The sequence below is a fragment of the Dreissena polymorpha genome, chromosome 12 (genome assembly GCF_020536995.1).
Source record: "Dreissena polymorpha isolate Duluth1 chromosome 12, UMN_Dpol_1.0, whole genome shotgun sequence".
Taxonomy (NCBI): Eukaryota; Metazoa; Mollusca; class Bivalvia; order Myida; family Dreissenidae; genus Dreissena; species Dreissena polymorpha.
The window spans coordinates 2395130-2415741 of record NC_068366.1 but is presented as its reverse complement, the minus strand read 5'-3'; the positions used below and the strand labels follow the sequence as shown (position 1 = coordinate 2415741).

Here is a 20612-nt window from a genome sequence, read left to right as displayed (position 1 = left end):
TCCACGGCAGAACACTGCATAAGCAATTGTGACTCTGTAATGTTCAACGTTAGTGGACTGTAAAGAAACTGCAATTATTGTGAAGAGACTCTGTATGTCTGTAAACAAAAAGAATATACAGCATAACAAATATCAGGTGTGAAAACAATGTGAAAGAAAAGTTGAATTAACAATTTGCAATCAGGCATGTCAAATGAATTGTTAATATTAAAAATGATAGTTCCCAGGCAGCTCTAGACGTTTTTTTTCTGTATTTCTATTACATGTTCTAGTATTAATTCATAAAATGTATGCCACAATTAAAAAGCACACTCTGTTTAGACACCATTGTGTTGTCTCATTGTGTGATGATGACTTTGAGTAATACATTGTACATTAAACAATATCTACTAAGTTGTTTTTAAGTATCAGATTCCTTGTTTATTATATGAATGAATGTTAATTTTTGATTAAATTTTAATTTGCATACATGTAACGCAGTGCCAGTAGCACACTTTGCAATATTTTTATTACAAAAGAGCGTGTTGTACACTTGAACTTATACCTATAATTAATAATCCTTGCCTAAAAATTCATTTGACACACCTGAGACCATGTTGTGTATTACCATTATTATTTTGCACAATATGCTGACACTTTGAAAAAATTGCAAAAAAGCGAAAAGCAGAAGTTTAGTCTTGTCAACTGTCTCTGATTAATTTTTTAAAGACCATATAAGAAGTGAAAGTGTAGGATACGGTATTCATTTTATTTGATGACTGCTTGTTATTATTTCTTCATAGAAGGCGTACTGGATGAGTGGAGTATTTTTTTGGTTCTACATCTTTGATGAAGTCAACTCATTGACATTTAGTGCCATGACTGAGCATGTTTTTTAACTAACAAACGTGTGGTAGGAACTTATCCGAATATAGACCGTTCCAGAATTTAGTCATTACCCAATTATCTCCCCTGAATACTCTCCGCGTCCGCCATTACACTTCTGCTAACAACAGGTAACATATATAAGAGAGCACCGATTATTCAACAGATGAATTTCTTTCTAAATTCTAAGGCCGTCATGACATGACCTTGATTGTATGAAATAAAGTTTTTTCTGCCAGGGGAGATGTTACGCTAGGGTTATGACAGAAAAATGTTTGAAAAACATGCATTTTTAGGTATTTGTCTAGGAAAACTAACTCATTGACACATTAAAAAGCATTAAATTAAATGCAATATTTTTCATTTGATCATTTGCATCAAACCTACACTGTAACACTGTTAAATATGCGCTTGATTAATGATCGCGAAAATGATTACTTATCCTGATGTTTTTTGTTACTTGTAATTGTGCCATTATTATAATTGTGATTATTATGATTATGACATTGATTTTTACTCTTCTTCTTCATCGTATTATTATTATTATTATTATTATCATTATTATTATTGTTATTATTATTATTATTATTATTTTTATTATCATTGTTGTTATTGGTATTATTATCTTGGTGTTGTTGTGATTACTATAACATGTCTTACTATAATTACAAACGTTCTTGTTGTTAACATGCTTATTCAAATGAAGTTATTCCATCTTTACCGTATGAATAATTTATAACTAAAAAATATCAAAGCATCTATATATAAAAGCTGCAAATTGAATCACATTGTTTATATGACTTCCCCCATACAACAAAATGTACCACACTTGAACCGGAAACTTGATATGTATTTTGTAACATGTATATTATAATGTCCCCCATGTTGTATCTATGTATACCTGGGAGAAATAAAGCATTGTTCTGTTCTGTTCAGTTGTATGTTAATATTCCTCAATAGCGTCATTCTTTGTACAAAACCCATCAAATTAAAATTACATGTAAATACTGTCATGCACTTCGCATTTAATAGGGCTTTGTAGTACGTTTATTTTCAGTGCACCTCTTACACTTTCTACCACTCATTTAATTATCACACTAGCGTACTCATGCCATTGATAATTATATCTTTATAATTAGATGTATTACTATTATAATTTATTGAAGCTTTTCTGCAAAAAAAAACAATACGGCTTATGCATAGAGTTCTTTGTTGTCTCAAAGTGTCGGCCTTTCAGTCTGCAGATAATCTTTACCTTGCAGGTTTTTTCTTGGCCCGATTTTATAGCCGAAATTCGGCTATGTTCCCAATCCCTAAAAGTATACTTTTTTCCCAAAATGTGGCAAAAAATTCCCAATTTCAAAAAAAAAAAGAAAAAAAATGTGTATTTTATCTCAATTTTAATTCAATTACATCTAACAAAGTATTATATGATTTTGTTCTTTTAATTTGAATGATTATAAAAAGTTATATCAAATTTTGTATTTCCCTAATCAGTTGACTTTTGGTGTGGGAAAAAAGGCTAATGAATTTATTTTCCCAATTTCATGAAAATGCCCATAAAATTCCCAATTCCAAAGCCATGGGCTATCTTCCCAAAAAGTGGAGAAAAAAACCTGCCTTGATGCTAATGCCGCGTTTTTTTAAGGATGCAAATAAATGTATTAATAAATTCTTTTTCACTAAATTGCAACTAATAAATTTTTGAAATATTATTTAGGTGTTTTTTTTCGGAGTTTTTTTCAATTAATTGACTAAACAAGTGTCGTTATCCATATGTTTTACATTACTGCAAAGACCTATAAAATACATTTTTTTAGTATTTTTAGCTGTATAGCTGTGACATGATTCCAAGATGAAAAACTATTTAACTAGATATATTCACATTATCTTCATATTCCGTATAATCACCTAAAAGATCCTCAAGATCAATATCACTCTCTCATGATAAAAAAATCGTTTTTTTACTAGACATACAATGTAATTCCAGCTCACAAAATTTTAATCTAAACAACATTTTTTATCTCTGATTTCAATTAGAACAAGAAAAATAATGGAAGGCGTATCAAAAATATCATACTTAATATAATATGTTATGATTTTAGAATATAGAGTTTTACCAATTAAGACCAATTTCAAACAATTAGCGGTAATTCATTTCGCGAGAATCTTTAATAAGTATTAATTAAAATATAATCTGCTTGATGTTGCGGCTATTTAAATCAACACACCAATACAATACATGCGTGAATTGTTTGTAACAAGTTAAAAGTGAAAAGTTTAATCAAAGACATAATATGAGCGACTGAACCGGTAAATTTTCGCCGATGATTACCACTTGATTACACACACAAAAAACATATATACAAAAGATTCAAGAATTTAAACATGTTATTTGTAACAATCAATCTCAACTTCAAACAATAATTTGAACAACAAAAAATGTGATAATCGCCTTAAAATAATTAATTAAGTAATTTATTTATCCGACATTGGTGAAGCGGGTATTCTCTACGTCTTTGGCTTTTGGAATCGCAGACTCGCACAAGTTAACAGCAGTGTTATGGCTGACAGTCACGTACGTGACTGACAATATGGCGGCGGTCAATTTATCGATTCTGGAACGGTCTATATGCAAACTCATAACAGTGTGTCTAATACTACATGTGTTGAGTGCACAGAAACAAGGGCGAGAAGATAAGGGTATAAATGAACATACTGAATGTGTTATTTTGTTTATGAGCTTGAACATACAAAGACTTGACTTTAATCAATTGGGATGTACATGCAGTTTAATAATCAGGTTCAGGGCTTTCCTTTGACCCGAGCTCCCGGGTTTTGACGCTTGAAAATTACAGAATACCCTAGTTTGACTCTTGAGAAAATTACGTCATGCGTCACATTTGACCCAGGGGAATGTACCGACTTGCGTCAAAGAGATCAAAAGTTATTGAGAGTAATCGATAATTGGCTTGGGGCGGAGTATCTTTTGGTAGACGCTAACCTATATCGCCCGTTTGAAGCACAAGTCCGCCCAGTAGGCGGAGTTTTGCCCATTGAGAAATCTAATAATGACCAATTAAAACACTGCTGGTTCGATGACGCGTGTATCAACGTTCCATTATTTATCTGAGCGTTTGTTATCAGCTGTTTGCAGAGATGACATGTATTCAACCCACCAAAACAGAATGGACTCACCCGCGTCAGTTTTAATAATATCCAATATATAATTATAACATCCCTATCCACAATATTTTGAGAGATACTTCCACAATATGTCAGAATGTATTTCCAATGCTGAATACAGTGTACCAAACCCTGTTTTATTCCATGTTTGCTCCGTTCAAAGACGCGCGAAAGTTATGCTGGCATATGTACTGTCTACAAAGTAAATTTACACGCTTTGCATCAGAGTTGCTAATAATAACCATAGAACTGGTATAACTGACCGTGTGGCAAAGTGACAAATTTGGATGCTGCATCTGCTCATTGATTACAACATACAGTACACTCCACGCGTTTTCCCCAATTTCCCTCCATACTCCGCGGGTTTCGACCTGGAGGGAGATTAAGAAAATCCCGCTATACGCGGCGTTTGCATGATTTTGGACGCGGCGGTTAACGATCGGCAAAACTGATAAGCCGACGCGGCGGCCCTCGGCGTTGGCAACGCGGGGGAAACTCCGCGTTTTACGAGATAACGATCAATTTAATTTTGTTTGTTTGAGTTCCTGATTTTCAAATAAAAATACATTTATTACAAGTACATAGATGTACATGTAGTATAATATTTATAATTAAAAAAACAACCAAGATAGATCGATCCCGACGTGGTTGTAGAAGTAGTTGTTGTTGTATAGAAAACTCGTTGATTTACGACACACAAAACGTCGTCTTTTAACTAATACTTACCAATTAATATAAACACAGTTTGCAACATTGTTTTCAGGGCTCGACATTAACGGTAGTCCGACTGTCCGGGACAACCAAATTTTTAGTCCGGACAAGTGAATATAGAATTTGCTAGTCCGACGGGACAAGCGGTCGTTATAATTTAATTACTTAAAAAAATGCATTTAAATCAGTTATTTCTGTGGAGTTACCACAATACTTTTTCAATTATATTATGTTAACGTTTAAACGACAAAGCACAAGGTATTCTGATAGTTCCGTGCTATACTACACCGTACTGTTTACAAGGGAAGCAACCCTTAACGTTTTCCTTTGCCAAGATAACAAGAATATTCTCCCTTGTAAAGAATATGCATTTTACGACACCGGTACACACCGATCCTACAGACAATTAACGAAGTGACGTCATCTCTATGTATAGAATGATTTTACATAACACAAGTTTTTGTCAGGTATTATGGCTTTGTATGTTTAAAAATCAATAATCTCCAGTTTACCGTCATTCTAGTCAGTTCTTTTTGTATTGAAATTGCCTACAATTATGTTAACATGTATTTTGAATGATTACAGTCTTTATGATTTTAGCATTTTGTATTATTTCATTATTTTGCAAAGTACTGAGCAGATTAATATATAATGGTCAGGACAAGTTGCTTTTTGGTCAGGACAAGTGAAATTTTGGTCTACTTGACCGACCGGACAAGTGGCTCCAAAAGTTAATGTCGAGCCCTGGTTTTTATTTTGATAATTTAATCCAAAGTTTTCATGTTAGCAGGTGATTTTCTATACTGAACATGTATACAAATGACCAAGGACCCTAAAAATCTCTCAAATCTGTGTGAATTGACAGTTTGACGTAATCAAAGAAAAGCCGCTTCCTGTCTAAAGGCATAACTTACTCAAGTGAACACGTTCAACGAATGCATAAGGAATGGTTTTAATTGTCGGAACAAAGTCAATTCTCTGCTCGCTAATGCATTGATTTTCTCTTTGTTTGTAGGTTATTCCATTGATTGCTAAAAGGTGGTAACTATTGACTTGATAATTGCATTTAATATTCACAGTTGTATTCTTGTTGCGTCGACATTCTAAACAATGTTTACCAGTAATTATGGACCAAATCGGCAGAGTGACATTCACACATGTTAATCCTTTTTGTCAAAACACCGCAGACAGCAGTCTACACAATTGGTCAGTAGACAAGCTTTGCGTGTTTTCATAACGTCAAACACTTAAAATCCAGTTCCGCCAAAATGTCTTCTTTATTCAGTTTACAGTACAATTAGTGTTAAAATAATTACTCTACTAAAATACCGTAACGATAAAGATTCGGCGTGTTCGATTTGAAATTATTTTAGAGGAAATATCAACTTTTTCGCGATATAATTTCGTTAATAAATACCGAAGAAACTTTTAACCGAAATCAACAAAATTCAATGTTCTCTGCGCTACAAAGTTTGTATAAAAAAAATCAATACACGCACGCTTTGCAGGAGTATACATTGTACCTTGACCTTGTACATTGCAGCATAATTTTCGCGCGCTTTTGTCTGGAAATATATACATGATGACTGTATATTGGAAGCATTTGTAAACGTCGTGTTAACAATTAAAAATCGTAGTGTGTTTCGGATTACTAATTATTATTCTCATTTGGAAATTTTACGGAACATTATTCTTGTGTCATATGTGTTATGTTTTAAATATTAATTTGTCAAATGTATTATATTAGACTAATTCATATTGTAGACGTACCTGTGAATTAAAAAAACATCATTTTTATACGTATTAAGTTTCTATACAATTATCTTTTTTATACATGTACCACAGTATTTAAACAATTTATTATAACAATGTTTTTATTTTTTGGCATGCCCAGTAGCACACTGCTAACGCAACGTTGCGCGGCGATCACTGATAAGAACGGAAAGTGTCTACATTTACCGACTAGCCTAAAGTAATACACGCCGCGGGAATTAGCGAACGCGGCGTAACGCCGAGCGTTTTATCGAGTTCACCTCGCTCTTCCAACGCCGCGTGAACACTCGCTAGCAGAAAAAAACCCGCGGAGGGAGCGCGTTTTTTGGGGAAAACGCGTGGAGTGTACTGTAGGTGTAATAATTGACCATTTGAGACGGCATAGAAAATCGGCGTGTTTGTCGCACGTCCTCGGTAAAGATGGCACATGAAATAATTAAATCCGGATTTGAGCCGTCCAGGGTCGATTTTGAGATGATAGGAAATCCAATTAGTTAGTTTAAGAAGTTATTTTGATGGTAAACGGCTGGCACTGACATGAGAAGTAACTGACAAAACATCTTTTGTTTTGTTTTAAAACATCTTCGCTACTTTCCCAAAACCGTACCATTCTACGAACGTTGCTATAGTTGTCCGCCAACTATAAATTATCTATTAGCAAAGTAAAGCACTGCAATATCATACTTAAAACAATATGTCAACCGAATTATATATCAATTGCGTATTTGCTAGGTTACTTATTACTGGCTTTCATTTTCTGCAGACAAACAAAACACTTATTTTATTTCATTCGCAAACGACGTATCTCTACCCGTTTTCGCATACGGTATGGTTCATCGATTTTAATTTATTTCCAATGGTCTTTATAACATTTTTTATAGAATGACAAATACACATGCGGTGTTATGGATGGTCTGATTGATAAAATTTTGCATTGTACTCGCAAGAAATTGCACATATAAAGAAAATAAAGAATAACAATAAGCAAGGGCTGGAGGGGCTCTGCCCTCTATTCCCTTTATCCTACGGTCTCTGAATCTCTGCTTAATTTTCTGTATTTCAAATTTGGGACAATTGACACCCCTGATATATATTACATGTATGTCACTACAAGTGCGAGTGTATTTTTCAAATGTTGGTCACAATGTATGTTTGCATTATCTCTTTTATTGACTGGAATAAATTAAGAAATAAATGTTTAGATATTTGTAAATTTGTTGCTTTATGTATATAAATATATAAATATATATCGAGGGGTTAAAGCCAGAACGTGATAACTCCATTTTTCAAATAGTGGAGAAAAACGCAAAATTAAGGTTTGACAGACTACAACTTTTAAATGAATATGAATATCAGCGTAATATTTGGTTATAATATAGGTAATAGTATTGTTATGACATTGTAAACATATTATATGATTGCATACAATATTTTAATGCTTTTGTATTCAAAATAGCACTTACTTCATTCTGGCATAAACGTAAAATATTTTTTTTTTCAGAGTACAACTGTGTTAAGTGCACTTGGTGCTATTTTGCATAAGAATTGAACGTTGCTTTTCCTATGCCATACAGGACTTAGTGCCATTAAAGCATAACAGCCTTGTGCTATGCATCTATTTTACGAGACTAAACGAAGCATGTGCACTTAAAACAAGTTTATTTTAATAATTATAATGGTAATTCTTTTTGAAGAAGTACATACTTATTTTCTTTTGCATTCTAGATTTGAACAGGACATGCAAATGTGTCTCCAACCTTAACAATGGAAGAAAGTTAAGATTCAGATATTCTATTCCACATCTGCATCTTATCCATCTTCTATTGTATCTGGGTCTGGAATATTCTTGAAATACTGGTGATATTCTGAAGGAATAATCCCTTCAGAGCAAAGTGATGGCAGGTCTTTCTTCTTTGTTGCTGTAATTGGAAGTTTGGAATCTACAAGGGTTGTATGTCACATTTTATAGAAGGTCCTTTGATAGAGGATTTGATTTGATTTTATAGAGGATATGAGTTTACCACACTGAAAACTGGTGTCATCAAAACTGCACTTAAAAAACACACACCCGGATCACAATTGTAGTTTAATCAATTTTATTTTTGTCCATATAACCTTTTGTCCACTTACATTTACAACATTTGGCGGCATTACAGTTTAAGCTACATGCTTGATATAAAAAGCATCATAGTTTTTCATAGGCACTACAACATACGGAGTTCTCTTTGGTGTAACCCTCACAATTGGTTCCCCATTAGTAAATATACCAATGTAAATTTCATTTCTCATTCAATTGAAGCAGGTACACTATCACACTCCATCTGGGTATGTCCACTTTCTAAATACTTTTGTTCAATGGTGTCTATGTTTTTACATTTTTCAATGCAACAGTAATAATCTAATTTCGATTTTGACCACTACAACAGTCAGAATAAAAACAGACATTCTTTACTGTGATGGGAAGGGATTTCATGTAAGTCAAAAGACAGGTTCCCACTTCACAGCCGCATTTTCCTTCAGTTTTGTTCCACAATAAACATGTCAAACTTGTGTTTTGTAAACAGTAAAAGAAAATATTGAAACTTTTTCTTTTTCTTTTATAATAAACTTGGCTCACACGAGAACATGGAATCTAGTTCAAATCTTATTTTACCATCTTAGTGGGAGAATAATGTCTTTTTGATAAGCACCAATGAAGGCATATTCTCCCTATCTAATTACAAATTAGCACAATAGTTTGTGTATTCCTGTTTAAATAAACAAGATGCAATAATTCCTTAACAAGGAAAGGGCTTCATATTTTGTTTTTACCTTAAAATATATGCACACATGGCTTATGTTTAACTGATTTAAGTGCACTTAAATCCTTTTGGCACATGTTTTTCCTCTCAATATGTATGAAAACTTATTGTGCCAAAATGACTTAAGTGCACTTGAAGCATTCTGGCATACACCAGATTTGTCGATAAGCACTTAGTGCTTCTTGGTTCTTTCGGATAAACTATGTTGTATTCAACATGTGATTCCAGGGAATAGTGCATTTTGTAGAGCGTTGGAATAACTCTATGAAAGTGCAAAAAAGTGATTTTTGATAAAAAGTGCACTTATCACGTTCTGGCTTTAACCCCTCGATATATATCAGTAATTCGCTTTAAGTACAAAAGATCATTGACTCTCCTGCGTTATTATTATGACTCATACAAATTTGATTTTGACTCTTGAAAATTTGGTCCCAAGAGTCATTGACTCTTGAGATTGGAGGTCTAAGGAAAGCCCTGAGGTTTTTATTTTTTAATCATATTCATGTGGAAACTGCCGTATTCACATGCAATACGCAGCTGCTGTCTAAATGTATATGTTTAATGCCACATTCCATAATGACTGAATATCTTTACTTTCAAAACATGAAAATGAATTAAATGAGCGAAATAATGTAATTAAATTCAGGTGAAAAATATTTGATTATATTTTATTTAAATATGGTTTGGTAAATTATTTACTGGTAAAACAATTCTTGTTGATAACAGTAAATTCGTAATAATAAGTATGTTGTTTATTTTTTGTCTCACACATAAAGTGACAGGTACACTCATATATTTAGCGTTAAGCTTATGATGTGGATCTTCATCATAAATCTAAATTTTTGCTATTAGTAATTCCTACTGAACACCAACCTATGTTCAATCTGTGTATGCCATAAGCGATAGTTTTTACCAACTGTTAATTCCTGAGGATTATGAAAAAAACAATAAGTTTACCACATTTCATGACATAAGCTCTAACAGTGCGGAAGATATGCAAAGAGTATTGTGTCCAAAGCCAAAGGTGATATTCCTGGTCTGTGTAATTTTGCGCAGAAAATGAGGTCCATGCACTTCTTGTCTATGCACTTCTTTCAAGATAGATGCTAACACTCCCGCAAGCATTGTTGCATTTATATTTTTTTAACGTTAATTAACAGGGATCATATTTTTTTCGGTTTTGTCAGTCCTAGACCGATTGGGGTCATGAAAGACCGATTAAAAATCCCAAACAGTCGGTCCGATTCTGTTTGTTATTAAAATTCCCGAAAAGACGCGTCTGAATGCACGCGCTGTAACTAAACAAAACATGCCGATACATTTTCCACCAGCGTAATAATCCGGTAATATAATTATGAATGAAAGTCACGGATCTGATCGACAGAACAGCAGAAAGTTATTTTTATGGGCGGAACTTCATATAAAATAGTACACAAGAAAAATAATATACATTGAATAAATCTTTAGTAAAACCGTGTTAGAATCGAAATAATTCGTGTACTTTATACTTTGTTGTTGAATAACTCACGACCGGAAAATTAGATGCGTGGTTTCAAATGCTTCACTCTCGTGATTAAATCCCTACGCATCTAAACTATCGAACGTGGGTTATTTGACAACAAATTATTTCTTAATTATTTGGTTTGTTGTTGTCATTAGCCAACCTGCGCACAGACATTTGTTTGGTTCAGTGCATGTTTGTAAGATATTATCGAGTCGACAACAATTTAAAACATCGGTATAGACTTACACAGATTAATCGTATTGACGATGAAAAAAGTCTGATAAAACAGCACACGAAACAACAATGAAGTACCAAATTATAAAACCAGTTGAGAAAACTCGTTCCGTTTTAAAAAAATGTCTACGGGAATTTTACTTGTACATGTATTATACCACCCATGAATGGCAAAATCAATGGTATATATTTTAACGTAATTAGTCATGATTTCGGATACACATTTTCGGATACTTTTCCCCATTTACAGGGCTTGCACTAAGAAATAAATTTTGGAAGTCCTGACTTCCTGCCCTTTACTTATGGAAGTCCCACTCAGAAATGTTGGAAGTCCAAGCAACTTAAATGGTGATGTTAACTGAATGTCAACTGTGTAAATGATCACAAACTCTTCCCATCCATGTTTGGGTCACTGTACACATCTGTGAAAGTATCTAGATTTTTATACAACAAGGCAGAGACTACCCTAGGCCTTAAAAATAGGAAGAAGTTTGGAAAATCAGGGAGAAGTTTATCGACTTAAAAACAAAACATATCAATTTCTAAACTTTTATTATTTCTATCATTATAGTTTTACTATGTTCATTTGTTAAAACATAAATTCTCATTAAAATCTACTTCATCATAACACATTTAAGTCATTTAACACATTTAAGTAATCTACGATATGTACCGGTAGCACCATTTCATCACATATTTATCGTCACTTTATTATCATCATCCCTTTAACTGCATTTGCAACAAAACACAATCTTAAAGCATGGAACATCTAGTTTATCTACCGGTATTACTGTTTATCCGAATTCTATACATGTCCAAAATATGTACACTTAAGAATGCCTTACCTGTTTAACTTTAATAATCCAAACTTTCATAGTTGTTATCTGGTTTAACAAACCTTATCAAATGTTTGGGTTAAATCCAGTTTATGCTTTCTTCATTATTGAATCACCATTACTTGTAATTTGAATCGCCAGCTTCAACTGAACTGAATGCGGGTTGAATGTTACAATACGTCCGCCATTTGCAATGTCGAAGGCCATGACGTAGCGATTTAATTCTACTCGGATAATTTATATCTAATCGAGGAAATGTGTTTTCTGAATGTTTCTGACTAGTAATGACTTGTTAGTATAAAAAATGAACTGTGATTCCAGTTTATATAAGATAGGTGTTGCTTGTAATTATCGGTGGATTAACAAACTAAGAAAACTCGCGGGACCTAAAACAGTAGTGAATCTACTTATTTAATTAAACTTTGATCCATTTTGTTTTTCTTTTATTATTTTTCCCGACTTTCTTTAACCGTGCCGTCTGCCAAAAACCTGCAATTATCACGTAATCATTAGACAACTTACGGCACGCGCAAAAAGGCACGAGTGTGTTGTTATAGCAACCAATATTAAGCGACAGCTTTGTCACAGTCAATTTGCGATCCGTGCTGGGGGTATATTGTGTAACCGTTAGATAAACAATAAACTTGCTAATCCCCTGCGGATGGTAGCACGCCTTTGCAAACATAAGGAGGAAAGGAGGCAGAGTTAAGACTTAACGAGACGTATGCAAAACACATTGAGTCTGCACAGGGGACAAAAATACCACTCGTCCGCTCGTATTGACGAGTAAAATCTCGAAAGAACAAGTGAATTTCCCTAAAGCTCTCGTCCTACAGGACGAGTGAAAAAAGCTGATGTTAAAATATGTATTTTCTGGCGAGTAAGACTTGTTTTCATTTTCTTAAATCATATCTATTCCGAAAGTAGATCGCGAATGAACCGGAAATTGTATTTGTAAATTTCATACAGCAGGTGCGCGTTGTTATGCGAGACTGTGTCCCCAGTAAATATTGGCTTTTTGGTGTAAACTTTGCGCGTCCATGGTGACAGGGAACCAACCTATGCATTCACTGTAAGTATTGATTTTTAAAGAATTATTTAAACGCGAAGTAGAATCTACGGTTTCAAACCAGTCTGAATTTCGTCAGAAAAATGTCTGACATACGAGCGTTCTTTAAAGTTGGCGGTAGCGATGTTCAAACGTCCGAAACGGAAAGCACGCGAGTATTAGAAAAACGGCAAACACAAAATTGTCTTCAATTATTTATTGTGTGTTCCTCATAAATAAAGTAATTTATTTCACTGCTTAACATTTATTTTGTGATCAGCTGGCATGAACAACTGAGTAAGCAGCAATTTAGCAGTGATACAAGAAACTTTATTAGTCATATCAGCCCTTTGCAATCTTCATTTCACCCATATTTTAAGGACAAGTGCATGTGTTTGCAGGACGAGTGAAAATTTTAATGCACTTGTCCTGCAGGACGAGTGCAGTTTAGAAATATTTTTATCCCCTGCTGCACAAAGCAGTGTTTATTGAAGCGTTATTTAAATCAACAGCTTACGTCACGAGTTGCTATTTTCGGCATATGACCAATTTTTAGGAGTGCAGTGGACGTCATGGGGTTTTGTTAGGTCCTCGGATGTTTCGCCCCCAAGACGTTTCCGCCCTGGTCGATTCACAGCTGGTCGTTTCGCCCCCATATTAGCGGAACACTAGGTGTTGAGTAGTTTAATTGGTGACCATTATATAATCATCAAAGAAAGTACCCTGAAGCATGAGTCTTAAATTAACAATGTATTTCATTCCCTCATTATGTAATTGTGATAAAACAGGTGTTAGTTATGGTAGGTATAGCGCTTACCATTTGTAGAAAACGAAATGTGAAAACATTTGGAGATCCGTATTAAAAAAAATAACAGTGCTGCTATATATTGTAATGTAAATAAATACGACTCATTCAGTTTATAAATGTGCTTTGCTGTAATTTATTATTGTGTGCTATGTATACTCGAATAAACTATGTGTTCTGTTCTATTGTATTCAAAAAATATTCATGTAGTGCAATTTCATATTTAATACAATACAATGTATGGAAATAAAGCATTTGGTTTCTTGTATGCGTGATATTCTATTAGTATTAAACTATTTATTAAATTCAATTAAAAATGACTTTGTAAATGGAAATAATATTAAGAAAGTGATGACATATTATAATGTTAAAGTCGTAAGACAAAATTAAACATCTTAACTGCGATAATTTCCATTTATTAACTTGACAGCTTACGCACAAAGTGGTGCTTGGGCAAGAATCAATTACTGACACCCGCCTTCGATTGTCAATAAATAAACAAATCAGTTTTCTTTTAAAGTGCTCCCTTAATGGATATTTGATTAACAGTCTGAACAGGTGTTATAAACATGCAGTTCAATGCGGCCAGCTTATCTGTTAGAATATTGCCGCTAATTCGATGTTGTTGCGTAATGTTATTTTAACTATCAGATAAAGATCGTCGTGTATTCGCTGCACAGTAAAAATTATTTTATAAAATGTCGTTTTTTAGGGTTATTATTATTATTTATTTATTAATAATGAAATGGTAACTCAACTTGTTCTATTATGTACTTGATTTACTAATAAAACGATATACATTTACTTATTATAAAAAAGTTATTATATAATCCATCACTACCTGCGTGCTTGCGGAAAACTATACGGACCGCCAGACATGGAGTAATGTACGCTGTCGAACTCACCTACCTGCGTGCCTGCGGAAAAGTACTGAAATATCAAATGTGTTCATCGCTTTGTTTTAAATTGTTATTTTATGCCAAATAAATAAACAAATAGACTCTAGGGACATTTCTTCGTGTTGTCATACGCTGTTATGTTTATGTACTTCATAAAATATATAAATAAAGAATGCTTTCATTGTCGTTTTAGGTAACTAAACTACTGAATTATCGTATGTGTTCATCGCGATGTTTTACACTATTATTCTACGTTATTTTATGCAAAATAAATAAACAAATAGACTCTAGGGACATTTCTTTGTGTTGTCATACGCTGTTATGTTTATGTACTTCATAAAATATATAAATAAAGAATGCTTTCATTGTCCTTTTAGGTAACTAAACTACTGAATTATCGTATGTGTTCATCGCGATGTTTTACACTATTATTCTACGTTATTTTATGCCAAATAAATAACAAATAGACTCTACGGACTTTTCTTTGTGTTGCTTATACGCTGTTGTGTTTATGTACTTCATAAAATATATAAATAAAGAATGCTTTCATTGTCGTTTTAGGTAACTAAACTACTGAAATATCGTATGTGTTCATCACGTTGTTTTACACTGTTATTCTACGTTATTGTATGTCAAAAGAATAAAATGGTCAGAAAAATTATTTCTTTTTAGTTTTTTGTTACTACTCTAGAGTCTAGATTATAAGTTTAATCATTGACGTGATAAATAGCCTCTTATTAAAAATTATATAATGGTCACCAATTAAACTACTCAACAACTAGTGTTCCGCTAGTATGGGGGCGAAACGACCAGGTGCGAAACGACCAGGGCGGAAACGTCTTGGGGGCGAAATAACTAGGGTGCGAAAAAACTTGGGCGCGAAACGTCTGTAAATCTTTTGTTATCGGCGTATGGAAACAATTATCGGGCGTAATATACGGCCGTACGCCACTTAGTGCAAGCCCAGTCATTTATATCCGGACCAATTGATGTTGCGGGAAAATATGATCCCTGTTAATTAAGTACAAAAAGTTTTTCATTTACATATTCAGGGGAAACATTTACGATGTCGATGATTTAGACATGAGACCAAAATAATGAAGTTCGGCACCTTTCTTTATTATGCTTAAGTTAAATAAAATCATTTTAGAACAAATGCGCCCTAAAACATAAATGGCATCCCTGCATATGAAACAAGAGCACCGCCTTGCGGGTGCAGACCGCTCATCTATTTTCTTTTTAAAGGTGAAGGGACTCTCATTTTCAATCACAAAGGAGGGAGGAGTGGAGTGAAGAGGGGTGAATAGTGTGGGGTTGTGGACATTTATTACATTATCTTCCAAAAAAGCGAAAAAAAAAAAAAAAAAAAAAAAATCGGGGGGGGGGGGGGGGGGGGGTTGGGGGGGGGGCGATGGGAGGGGGGGGGGTTTGGGTGCGATGGTTGAACGGTATTTCAAACATAACAGTTTTAAAAAAAAAAATGGGAGGGGGGGGGGGTATAGTGTGAGGGTGTGGTGGTAATTTGTGAGATGATCTTAAAAAAAAAAAAAAAAAAAAAAAATTGGGGGGGGGGTGGGGTGGGGGGGGGGGTATAGTGTGAGGGTGTGGTGGTCATTTGTGAGATGATCTTAAAAAAAAAAAAAAAAAAAAAAAAAAAAAATTAGGGGGGGGGGAGGGGGGGAGGGGGGGGGGGGAGGGGGGAGGGGGGGGGAGGGGGGGAGGGCACGGGGGATGGTTTGGGTGGAGTCTATTGTGGTATGTCAGGTAAGAGTAGTTTCATCAAAGTATCAATCAAATCTAATCATAAATAAAGAAGTTATGGCAATTTTAGCAAAATTTAATAATTTGACCTTGAGAGTCAAGGTCATTCAAAGGTCAAAGTAAAATTCAAGTTGCCAGGTACAGTAACCTCATGATAGCATGTAAGTATTTGAAGTTTGAAAGCAATAGCCTTGATGCTTAAGAAGTAAAGTGGATCGAAACACAAAATTTAACCATATATTAAAAGTTACTAAGTCAAAAAAGGGCCATAATTCCGTAACAATGACAACCAGAGTTATAAAACTTGTCCTTTTACTGTACCCTTATGATAGTTTGTGAGTGCTCCAAGTATGAAAGCAATATCTATGATACTTTAGGGGTAAAGTGGACCAAAACATAAATCTTAACCAAATTTTCAATTTTCTAAGTATAAAGGGCCCATAATTCCGTCCAAATGCCAGTCAGAGTTACATAACTTTGCCTGCACGGTCCCCTTATGATAGTTCATAAATCTTGCAAGTATGAAAGCAATAGCTTTGATACTGTAGGAATAAAGTGGACCTAAACACAAAACTTAATCAAATTTTCAATTTTCTAAGTATAAAAAGGGCACATAATTCTGTCAAAATGCCAGTCAGAGTTACATTACTTTGCCTGCACAGTCCCCTTATGATAGTTAGTAAGTGTTGCAAGTATGAAAGCAATAGCTTTGATGCTTAAGGAATAAAATGGACCTAAACACAAAACTTAACCAAAATTGTCAATTTTCTAAGTATAAAAAGGGCACATAATTCTGTCAAAATGCATGCCAGAGTTATCTAACTTTGCCTGCCCAGTCCCCTCATGATAGTAAGTAAGTGTACCAAGTTTGAATGCAATAGCATTGATACTTACTGAGAAAAGTGGAACTAAACGCAAAACTTAACCAAAATTTTCAATTTTTTAAGTATAAAAAGGGCACATAATTCTGTCAAAATGCACGCCAGAGTTATCTAACTTTGCCTGCCCAGTCCCCTCATGATAGTAAGTAAGTGTACCAAGTTTGAATGCAATACCATTGATACTTTCTGAGAAAAGTGGACCTAAACGCAAAACTTAACCGGACGCCGACGCCAACGCCAACGCCAACGCCGACGCCAAGGTGATGACAATAGCTCATAATTTTTTTTCAAAAAATAGATGAGCTAAAAACATCAATAAAACACAGTTTCGCGAGATTTTTTTGAGTTTTTTTTAAATTATAACATTGTTTTTAAAAGTAAACAAAAAATGAAATACATGTTTAAGAGTTTGAAAACAGTACAAGGGGTTACTATACATAAAGCATAGCTTCATAAACTTGTTTAAGATTAAAACAAATTATATTTTTTTGCTTTGCTAAATTACATATTGTTTTGTAAAGAAATTGAATGTTTTGTTGCATGATAATGTTCAGACATATATTACCTGTGTTATCTTTAACAAACATCAAATAAGCTTTTGCCCGTAAAGTAGGTAGCACCTGTTATCATATTATTCTACTATAATAACTCTGGTGAATATGTTACATAATACCATTTCCAAGTGAATATTTAAGTGAATATATCATTTTTGTTGACATGTCCAAATTCAAAAACACATTTTCGGAGAAATTCGGATGACTTCCGGTTTAGTTATGTTTACGACCTTAACCTTCAAAATAACCGTGCAATGACATGCGCAGCGGAAATGAACTTTTTCTTTAGTTGTTTCCAGCGGTTTTTTTTTTCACCTGTTTGGGAACAGGTCCTGTCCCCTAGAAATTGGGAATTTTTGAGTCGCGAAATCCTTCAAATTGGGAATTTTCGCGTCGTGAAATCCATCAAATTGGGAAATATCAAAAATCATACAAATACATCAACTGGAATCTATTTTATGTAGTAAACAATGCTTTTATACACTATCAATGGCATTCTGGGATAGGGTAGATCATAAGTCTGTATAACAAATACCAATTTATTAAAAAAAAAAATAAGAACTGGTTTTCCAGATAGAATTAATGGGTATTGCCGCAATATAACTGAAAATTGTTTAAAATGGCATAAAGCTCAATTAAACAATTACTTTGTGTGGCATTTTGAGATAACTTGTCTAAATTAAAAGGACAAGCAGATGACCATTGTTATAATGGAAAACAGAAATTTAGGTTGACTGTTCACTTGATGTGCAAGGCGAGTCAATGTGATAACTAGCCGAGGGCAGTACCGCTTTACCAACTGGCTCGGCTGAAAATTCTTGAAGGGTAACATCATCGGACCTCACGGAGAATTTAATTTTCTTTGGTTCAGGACGAAACCCAAAGTCTTCAGACTTTATGCTTGGCTGATTTCGTTTTGTTCACTTTCTTCAAGTAGTATTTTGAATTGTGACTCATTTTCTGGCTATTTATATAAAAACCACGATGCGAGTGTGCAAAATCGTCGGAAGTAGTTGACTATTCAACTTCGCCGCGAGTATTTGAATAGTAAAACGAGATTTCGGATTTCCATATTTGGGTTTGTTTACTACGTAAAGACTTCGCTACGAATAAAACCAAAACCCGGGAAAATATTTTGTCGAAGTCGGCATTACGAAATATCTATCATTCTTTTCGGATAAGGGTTTTATTTTGTATATCGAATCTGTATTTAACGAGAACGTTCAATAAACAACTGTCACGAACATGTGAAACATTGTTATCGAAGCGTACAAAACAAGGTCAATTTTACTACTATTGCCTTATTTGGTTGACTGTTTCCCCGCCAGCATTCAATAATGCCGCATTATGTATGCCGGCCGGGAACAGTCAACTTGGTAACTAGGTGGCTCCACCTATCGGAAGTTGCGTCTGCCTCATTCTAAAAGAACAACAACAACTACAACAACAACCGTTTCCTTTTCATACTTGTTTGCTAACTTCTGAAGTCGTTTTGAGACAAAAAATATAGTCTATTTGGGATTTTCGAATCGATACAAGGCAGTTTTTATATAAACTATTTTGGATAAGACTGTTTTCTAAATTGGGAAGGGTCCGTCGGCGATTTTGTGACCAGGTCCGGTCCCGATTGGGAACAGGGCCGTTTACCGGACCCGTTCAAAGAAGGAAAAAAACCGCTATTCGTATAGAAAAATGGTAACTTTCTTCATTTCCTTATATATAAATGCCACAACGAAGTCAAAGGGCAAAAATACCTGTTTTTCCATCAACCAAAACCTATTTTCATGATTTATATCATTTAAATATTATTAATTTGCATCTTTTTTATCATCGGTAGGTGCGCAAAGAAGCAGACTATCGAATGACATCACAGGCTTTCCCAGGAATTTTAAATCTCGTGTAAAAAGCATTGTTTAGTGACATCATGTCAGGCATCAAAATGGCTTCCTCAAACCCGGAAGCAAAATAAATCTTGCTTTTTTGTGAAAGATTTACGTCCTATTTGATCACAGTAATAAACTAAAACTAACAAAACCTAGAAATCAACTTTTGTTTAAAATACTTAAAAGAAATATAACTCAAAAACTTACCAATGACTCTGATGTTATCCTTAAAAAAAAATCCGGTTTAACATTACAGTAGAAGCGAAACAAAATGGCGTCCAAATCGTTTCCGACGTTAACTCGTGGGATAGTGGTATTCTATCAGGAAAACAACATAAAACTACTAAAATACTTACGTTACGTTGAAACGTGAAGTTCTTTTTAGAATTTCTTGGCGCACTCGAACACAACCTTTGGAGTGTCTTTTTCGGAGAAATGGTCCAAACAACACAAACTTATCACGGTTTGGGCAGGGCGGAAGTTGAGAAATGACAATGTGAACACAATCGTGATACATCGGCTATCTCGGATTCCTCCGTAAGATAGAAAGGTTTCCAGTCAACTCGTACCTAAGTCAACTCGTACCCTAGTCAACTCGTACCCGATTTGGTCAACTCGTACTTTAGTCATTTTTCAGATTGGTCAACTCGTACCTTTTTAATATTTTTTCTTTATGGAAACAAATTGCGATGGGTGTTTGCATGCATTTGATGTTTTTTATGTTAATTGCAGGTACGAGTTGACCAAATAAAGTTATATTTTGGCATAGACTAACATAAATTGTATGTTTTTTTTTACCAGGGTACGATATGACTAATTAAAGTAATTACCTAAGTATATATATATATTATTCTAATTAATATGTCCAATAT

The 20612-nt window shown here is 34.2% G+C and overlaps 1 protein-coding gene across 5 annotated transcripts in view; it reads right to left on the bottom strand.

Moving 5' to 3' along the window:
• Window positions 1–20226, bottom strand: part of LOC127854041 (uncharacterized) — a 90013-nt gene extending 69787 nt beyond the window's left edge. For 4 of the 5 annotated variants that reach the window (XM_052388971.1, XM_052388974.1, XM_052388976.1 and 1 more), the window contains exon 1: window positions 20097–20226. The gene's annotated coding sequence lies outside the window, so the exon portion shown is untranslated. Of the gene's footprint in view, window positions 1–19947; window positions 19969–20096 lie in introns of those variants that run through there. The other variant, XM_052388972.1, reaches the window with a different exon arrangement.
• Between the last annotated feature and the right edge of the window lie 386 nt (window positions 20227–20612).